Source organism: Triturus cristatus, chromosome 12 (genome assembly GCF_964204655.1).
Source record: "Triturus cristatus chromosome 12, aTriCri1.1, whole genome shotgun sequence".
Classification (NCBI taxonomy): domain Eukaryota; kingdom Metazoa; phylum Chordata; class Amphibia; order Caudata; family Salamandridae; genus Triturus; species Triturus cristatus.
In genome coordinates, this window is record NC_140595.1 from 857,309,117 (window position 1) to 857,316,552 (window position 7,436).

Genomic DNA, 7,436 nt, shown 5'->3' on the forward strand with positions numbered 1-7,436 from the left:
GTTAATACTCCTAAAAGGTGGTGATTTAATAATGCGCTTCTCTTGGACCCAAAGTTTACTGCTTCCTTCACCGCCTTTTTTAATTGTTACTTTGCGATAAATCAAGATGAGTCCTTGCCTTTTTCCACTATATGGGACGCTTTCAAAGCTTCAGCTAGGGACTTCATCATCAGCTTTGTTGCAAAGAAACGAAAAAACGCATGTAAACTTACCAACGATCTACCTAACGACATTAAGAAACTGGAGCACTCCTATTATCTTTCTCACTTGCAAGAAAGTCTAACAGCTCTTATAAAGGCTAAATTACAATTTAACAAAAGCTCAACTGATGATGCCTCTTTATGGGGCATATCAACAACAACCGGCGATAATTATCGCTGAGCGCACTTAGCGCTCGGATAATTATCGCCGGCTAGCGCCGATTTTTATCGCTGAGATAGCGTGCTATTAGCAACGCTTATCTCATCAGCGATAAAAATCCTAGCGCTAACTGGCTAACGTGAGATTATCGCTGGAAACCCAGCGATAATCTCACGTTAGCTAGTTGATAGGGACTCACAAACTTAGCCATGATATCCACCTTCCATAGGATATCATGGCTAAGTCAGTCCTGAAGCAGGTGTTAGGAAAGTAGCGATAACAGGTGTTATCGCTACTTTTCCTGACGCTATGCTTCATAGCGTGGGGCTTGATGATAGGAGAAATGTCGCTTAGCTAAAGGGGCGATAATTTATTATCGCCTCGTAAATATCCCCCAATATCTTTTAAAATCTAGTGCAAAATTCTATGGCGGCAAAAACAAGGCAGGGAAAATATTAGCTAATTACTTAAAAGTTCAGCAAAACAAATTAAATATTGATTCTGTATATGATAATCATTCTGTTTTAAAATTCAAAGACACTGAAATTTTAAATGAATTTTCTCTTTTTTACCGGTCACTATATACATCTGAAACACAACCCTCCGATCATTTACTGTCACAGTTCTTCTCAAATTGTCGTACTTTAGAATTTGGGACCGCGTAGGAGGCAGGGCCCTACCCCTGTCTATCCCGGTATTAGCGAACCGCGAATGGTCAATGCGGTATGTACAAGTGCTTTGTGTAACGTTTTGGCTATGAATGCACTGTGTATACGTTAATATACATCACTACGTGGGTTCCATCTTAGAGCGGTGGCCATCTTACGGTTGCCCTCACATAGGCTACATGTTATGAAGCCAATACGGGCCTTTAAAGGACATGTGCTTTCCTTTGACTTCTCTGTGACCTGGGCAGCTTGGCTCCGCTGCCCCAGGTCAGTCCGGTCTCACGAGTTCCCCGTCCTCTGGCCACCTGTGATTAGCATCAGGGCTTGACACACCATAAAGCCTTTACATTAAACACGAGCCTCCAGCTAATCTCTTTCACACCTGACTGTTCCTGCTTTATGGCTTGTTTTCCAAACAGGAGATGCTCATGTTTATTGGGGCCTATCGATATCTGATGTGGGATCTGAGCCTTGCTGGGTAAATAATTGCGGGCTGGCTTAACTGGAATGTGGGATGGTCATCATGACTCTGCCTTTTCGTTTGTAATGTATACATGTAATGGCCATATCGTAAACCAAGGAATGTGTGCCAGAAGCATGATATTTTGTATTTAAGTAGAAGCCCGTTTCTGTGATTTTTAGCAGTCTCCTGAGAACATACACGCTGTTGTACTTCTAGGATACCTGTAATTGGTCTGCAGCCAATAAACTGATCTTTGACTTCACCCAGAAGACTCTGTGTTTCTGTAGGTCTGAAACAGGAAGAACCCCGAAGTCATAGGGTGAGTTCCCCTGCACCGCTGGGCTTAAAATACCCAGTACTTCAGTTGGCGCCCAACTCGGCGCGATTTCAGCGGTACCGGTCCAAGCCAGAGGTTCGTGAGGAGCTTCGTGTGGAAATTCTGGAGGAAGGCCGCCACTTCATCGACCCCTGCATGTCGACGTGGTCCAAAAGTCTTTTCTGCGAGGTTCTCCGCGTCCCGACGGCTACGAAGGACTGCTGCCCTGATTAATCACCCTGTTTTGGACCCTTGACGATTTTTTGGTAGAGCGAAACAATCGAGAGAGTCTTCTGGTGACGCCATCGATCATAAATATTCAGTTAAGTATAAGTGGAGCGTCTCCTAGTTTGAATTTGGTATCCTTCGGGATCATTTTGATTTGGTGCTTGCAAGTCCCAAAGCCAGAGGACTCGTGTATTCACAAGACTATCGTATTCGATAATCCTTTGACGTTTGAAACTAGACTAGTGAGCAAAGATGCCTGGTGCTAGTGTATTTGGTAATTGGTTTTGTTTAAGTTGTAGAAGGGATTTCCAGTTGGAGGATTCATGTCCGGTTCCTCCAATTGGAACTCCAACTTATGAGCTTTATGTAAAACATGGCGTGGGCCCCATTGCATATAATGAAGTATGGATCCGATACACCAGAAAGGACGGTGTTTTAAAATGGCCCCAAAATGGTAGTTTCGATACAGATATCTTAGATAATTTGGAAGTTAAATTGTTTAAAAAGAAAGCCCGGCCGGCGATGTTTGATTCTTTCCGCCTATGGCGAAAGGAAGCCAAACAGAAGGAAATTAAGCTAGCAAAAAAGAATAAGAAAGAAAGAGGTATGTCAGTGATGCAAGCAGCTGTGCAATTTAAAGATAATGAGGAGGAACAAATGAATGAGCAATTACATAGACAGCGCAAACTAGGGATTGATAAATGTTACCCTGTTTTGTCACCCCTTGTGCAAGATGAGACAAAAGAGAAAGAGAAAGATTCCCTAATGTCCCATTTGCTAAGTTCGCCACCCCCGTATGCGCAAAATGCCACTGCACCTCCACAGCTTGTAAATGCGCAGCCTCCAGTAAATATGCCGCAAGCCTTCCCACAGCTGCCAGCTCCTCCTCAGCTGGCTCCTACCCCGGCAGTGCAGCCCTCTCAAGGGCCGCCAGTTTTGTTACCTGTTACCCCCACGCTTCTTGCGACTTTGCCTAGCACGCCAGCGGCTTCCCCTGGCACTCCTTCTTACACTACCCAGGTACCTTTATCTGAATCTGTTTTTCTTCCCTCTGTCTATCCCCCCGTTGTCACTTCAACTTCTCCTTCAGCACGACAACGACTAGCTAATGTAGTTACTAGTCTAATGTCGCCTCTCTTTGGGTCATCTAGTGCGACTCCTGCCTTACAGCGTAAGCAATTGCGCAGTCAGCTGCCTGGTCCCGATGAGAAAGAGGTGTTAGATCATCTGGCACGTAGGTGGATTGGTTTCCCTTCACTCTATGATAATTGTTAGCATTAACATGCAAAGACACACCGAATCCTATCCCATGGTCTGAAGAGTGTCAGAAAAGTTTTTGGGAATTGCGTAATGCATTATGTTCAGCTCCTGTGTTGGGTACCCCTGACTACAGCAAGCCTTTTACATTGTATGTTCACGAGAAAGATGGTTGCGCGTTATCAGTGTTAACACAGCCTTTTGGCGACAGACCGCGTCCATGCGCATATTTTTCATCAACCTTGGACCCTGTAGCGAGGGCATTGCCAAGTTGTCTGAGAGCCACAGCTGCCGCAGCTATGTCTATTCGACAATCTGCTGGCCTAGTAATGGATAATACATTGATTGTTATGGTTCCACATGCTGTGGACACATTGTTAAACAGGACCAAGATGCAGCACTTAACTAGTGCGCGATTATCTGGATATGAGCTGACACTGTTAGCAAATCACATACACATATGAGATGCAACACGTTGAATCCAGCTACATTATTGCCAATTCCAGCAGATCTAGATGAGATTGAGCAACATGATTGTCTGTTCAGAACAGAAGAAGAGACGAAAGGAAGAGTAGATCTCAAAGATACTCCCCTGACTGAGTGTGATGGTACCTTACGGGTGGATGGTTCGTGTTTCAAGCTCCCGAATGGTGATACGACTGCTGCATATGCTATTACTACTGTGCACACGATTGTGGAAACTGCACGTGTGCCACAAAATTCGGCTCAAGCAGCAGAATTGATTGCCCTTACGAGAGCATGCGTGTTGTCTGAAGGAATGAGAGTGAACATATATACGGACAGCTAGTACGCCTTTGGCGTGGCCCACAGTTTTGGGCGATTATGGAAGGAACGTGGGTTCCTGACTTCGCATGGAGCTAAGATTCAGAATGGCAAGTTGGTGAATGATCTCCTTGAGTCACTGACCTTACCGTTGCAAGTTGCGATTATGAAATGCAGTGCACACAAGAAAATCACTGATGATGTTGGTCGTGGTAATGCGTTTGCTGATGAAGTCGCGAAAGAAACAGCAAAAGATGTAAAGACTCGAATGTATGTTGCAGGCCCTGCAAGATGGGTTAGTGATGTTGGAATGTGTGAAAACACAATAGAAAGTGTAAAGTCCCTTCAAGCTGAAGCCACAGAGAAAGAGTTGAGCAAGTGGAGAGAAAGTATGGGTAAGTTGGATGAGAATGGTTGCTGGGTTGATTTGTCAGAACATCGGCGATGGTTTTTACCTGACGCATATGTGCTTCCAGTAGTTACTATGGCACATGGAATGGCACATATCAGTACGAAAGGAATTTGTAAGTTGTTGGCTCCAGTATGGCAGAATGCTGGAATTCCCAAGTGTGCAGAGAATGTGGTCAAGAATTGTATGGTATGTTTGAAGTACAACCCTGGTAGGGGAACCCCAACTCCAGCTGGTCATTTTGCACCTCCATCATATCCATTTGAAGTTTTGCAGCTAGATTTTATTCACATGGAACGGTGCAACAACCTGAAATATGTATTGGTGGTTGTTTGCGCTTTTTCAAAATGGATAGAGGCCTATCCCCTAAAAGATAATACTGCTCTATCCACAGCCAAAGCCCTTGTGAAGGAATTTTTCCCCAGGTTTGGAATGCCAAGAATGGTGTGGAGTGATAATGGAAGTGAGTTTGTGGGTAAAGTGATGAAGAATGTGTGTGAGGGACTAGGTATAAAGCAAAAGTTCCACGCTGCAAATCACCCCCAATCAGCTGGATTAGTAGAGCGCTACAACGGCGCTCTAAAACTTAAATTGGCCAAAATCCAGGCGAGCACCGGTCTTAAATGGCCTGACGCTCTGCCTTTAGCACTCCTATCCACAAGAATGACCGTACACTCACGAGTGGGACTTAGTCCTTATGAGGTAGTTTTTGGCCGCCCGGCCAATGTATGGGGTGTGCCAAGACCTACGAAATTCAGTGAAATCGAGCATCCAGTACTGCTTGATTACTTGTATGATTTGACGGTTAAACTGCGTGTTTTACACCAACAGGTGCATGATACTCTCCCCCCAGCCTCTGAGGCTCCAGGACACCCTATCGACCCTGGCACGTGGGTCTTGGTGAAAAATTTTCAGCGCAAGAGCAACGATGAGCCTCGTTGGATCGGCCCTCATCTCGTACTCCTATCTACAAGATCAGCTGTTCGAGTAAAGGGGAAGAAGAACTGGATCCACGGCGCCCACGTGAAGAGGATCCCTTTGCCTCTTGCCGTATGACCAGTGGGTCCAGGAGGGTATCGCTGACTCTGAAACAGACACTGTACCTCGTTTTGTGCCGTTCAGTGATGCACGCATAAAAGGCACAACTTCAGCACAGGAAAGTGATGATATTTTGCAAGAAGCTGTGCCACCGTCAATTCGATTGGACACTCTCGAGCCTGAACTCTTGTTTCAAGATCAAACAGTACCTGGCCGTCTCCACTACAATCTGAGACCAAGGCCTATGGACAAATAAATATTCTTTTCCTCACCTTTTTGTTTTTGATACCATAGCTCTCCCATCTGAAGGACTTTCTTGATTTTTGTTTTTCGAACCACCATCCGGGTTCAGCCGCAGGGTCGTGGTGCCAAGACTTTGGGGTACAGGCCGAAGACGTTAGGTCAACGGTTCTGGTTGGTCTAGGGCATTCCCTGGACTGACAGGCGTACTCCTTAGCAGAAGAAACTCACCCGCCGCGAGCGGCACGATTAGAGGATGGAGTTTTTTAAGATGGAGAGACCCGCTGAGGAAATGAACTTTAAAGCAAGAACATGTAAAATAATGAAAAGCAAACGTTTTGTGTTTTTATGCCTGTTTGTATTATGTAGTATGGTAGTGTTTACTGTAGGATTTGTATTCTTCTCCTCTCAAGAGCCCATTGCACCCACTGTACCGCCTATACCTCCTCCTACTATCTCCTCACACTCTTTTCACCCTCTGCCTGAACATGAACAAGCTAGACGATCAGAGTTTGTGAATAACTCGTTTATTCAGCTCCTGCACCAGCACCAACTAGTTATGAATACAACCAATTGCTGGGTGTGTGGTTTAATGCCACATACCATTAATAAGGGTATTCCCTATCTAGTGCTGCCGTTTAGTTACAATGGATCGTCATGGGCATTCCAGACCATGTTTCTCTTTGCATTAGATGCCTACTCCCCGCGACAACCGCGTTCCATCAGACCTAGCACCAATAACAAAGCTTTAATGAAAGGAGTTGCCGATATGAGCAGAGATATCGATGCATACTCATCTATTCCCAAAGAAGAGTTGAGACCTTATGTAGGGTGGAACGCGACGGGGTATAGTATTAGTCTGGGTGAAAGACAGCGAAAAATCTCATCCCCAATCTGGGTCGTACCCCACATAGGTCGGTTCTGTTTACAAGGTAATGGTCAGAATCCTAGAGCTCAACTGGGAAGAAGTGACTGTGCTGAGACGTACACTTTTCCATCACAGTTTTCCCCTGCGTTTTTGGCTGCCAAGGGTACATATTTTGTCTGCAATGACCGAGCATATACGTGGTTGCCCCCTGATTTCTCGGGCACATGTTATATTGCAAATCTGCTACCGCCGACATTTACTGCTGCCTCTGACTATCACAAGACCAGAGTTGTGAGAGGCGTGATTAGTAAGGAGGATACTGCCGGTCAGGAAGTGGGAGACTTCTTCTTGGGTTTCTTGCCGTTTTGGGGACCTATGGTTAATAGTAGGAACCTGACTCGTGTGGTTGAATCCACTGTTAATGTTACGACTGGTGCCCTTGGTAATTTGACAGCTGAGCTCCAAGCGGATCGCCTCATGACTTTGCAGAACCGCATGGTTCTAGACGTTATACTTGCAGACCGCGGTGGGGTATGTAAGGTTATCCAATCTAGTTGTTGCATTTTCATACCAGACAACGCTCCAACAGTTTATCAAGCCATCTCCAAACTGCATAAAATATCTGAGTCCATACACGTGGATAAAGGAGATTGGTCACTGGTGGGGTGGTTCTGGGAACTGATATCTGCCTGGGGTTGGAAAGTTCTGATGGTCATTGGAATGATCTTAGCCATCCTTTTCCTGTTCTGTCTGTGCATACAGTGTGCTCCTGCGATATGTGGCCTCTGTGCTACATTATGTGTAAG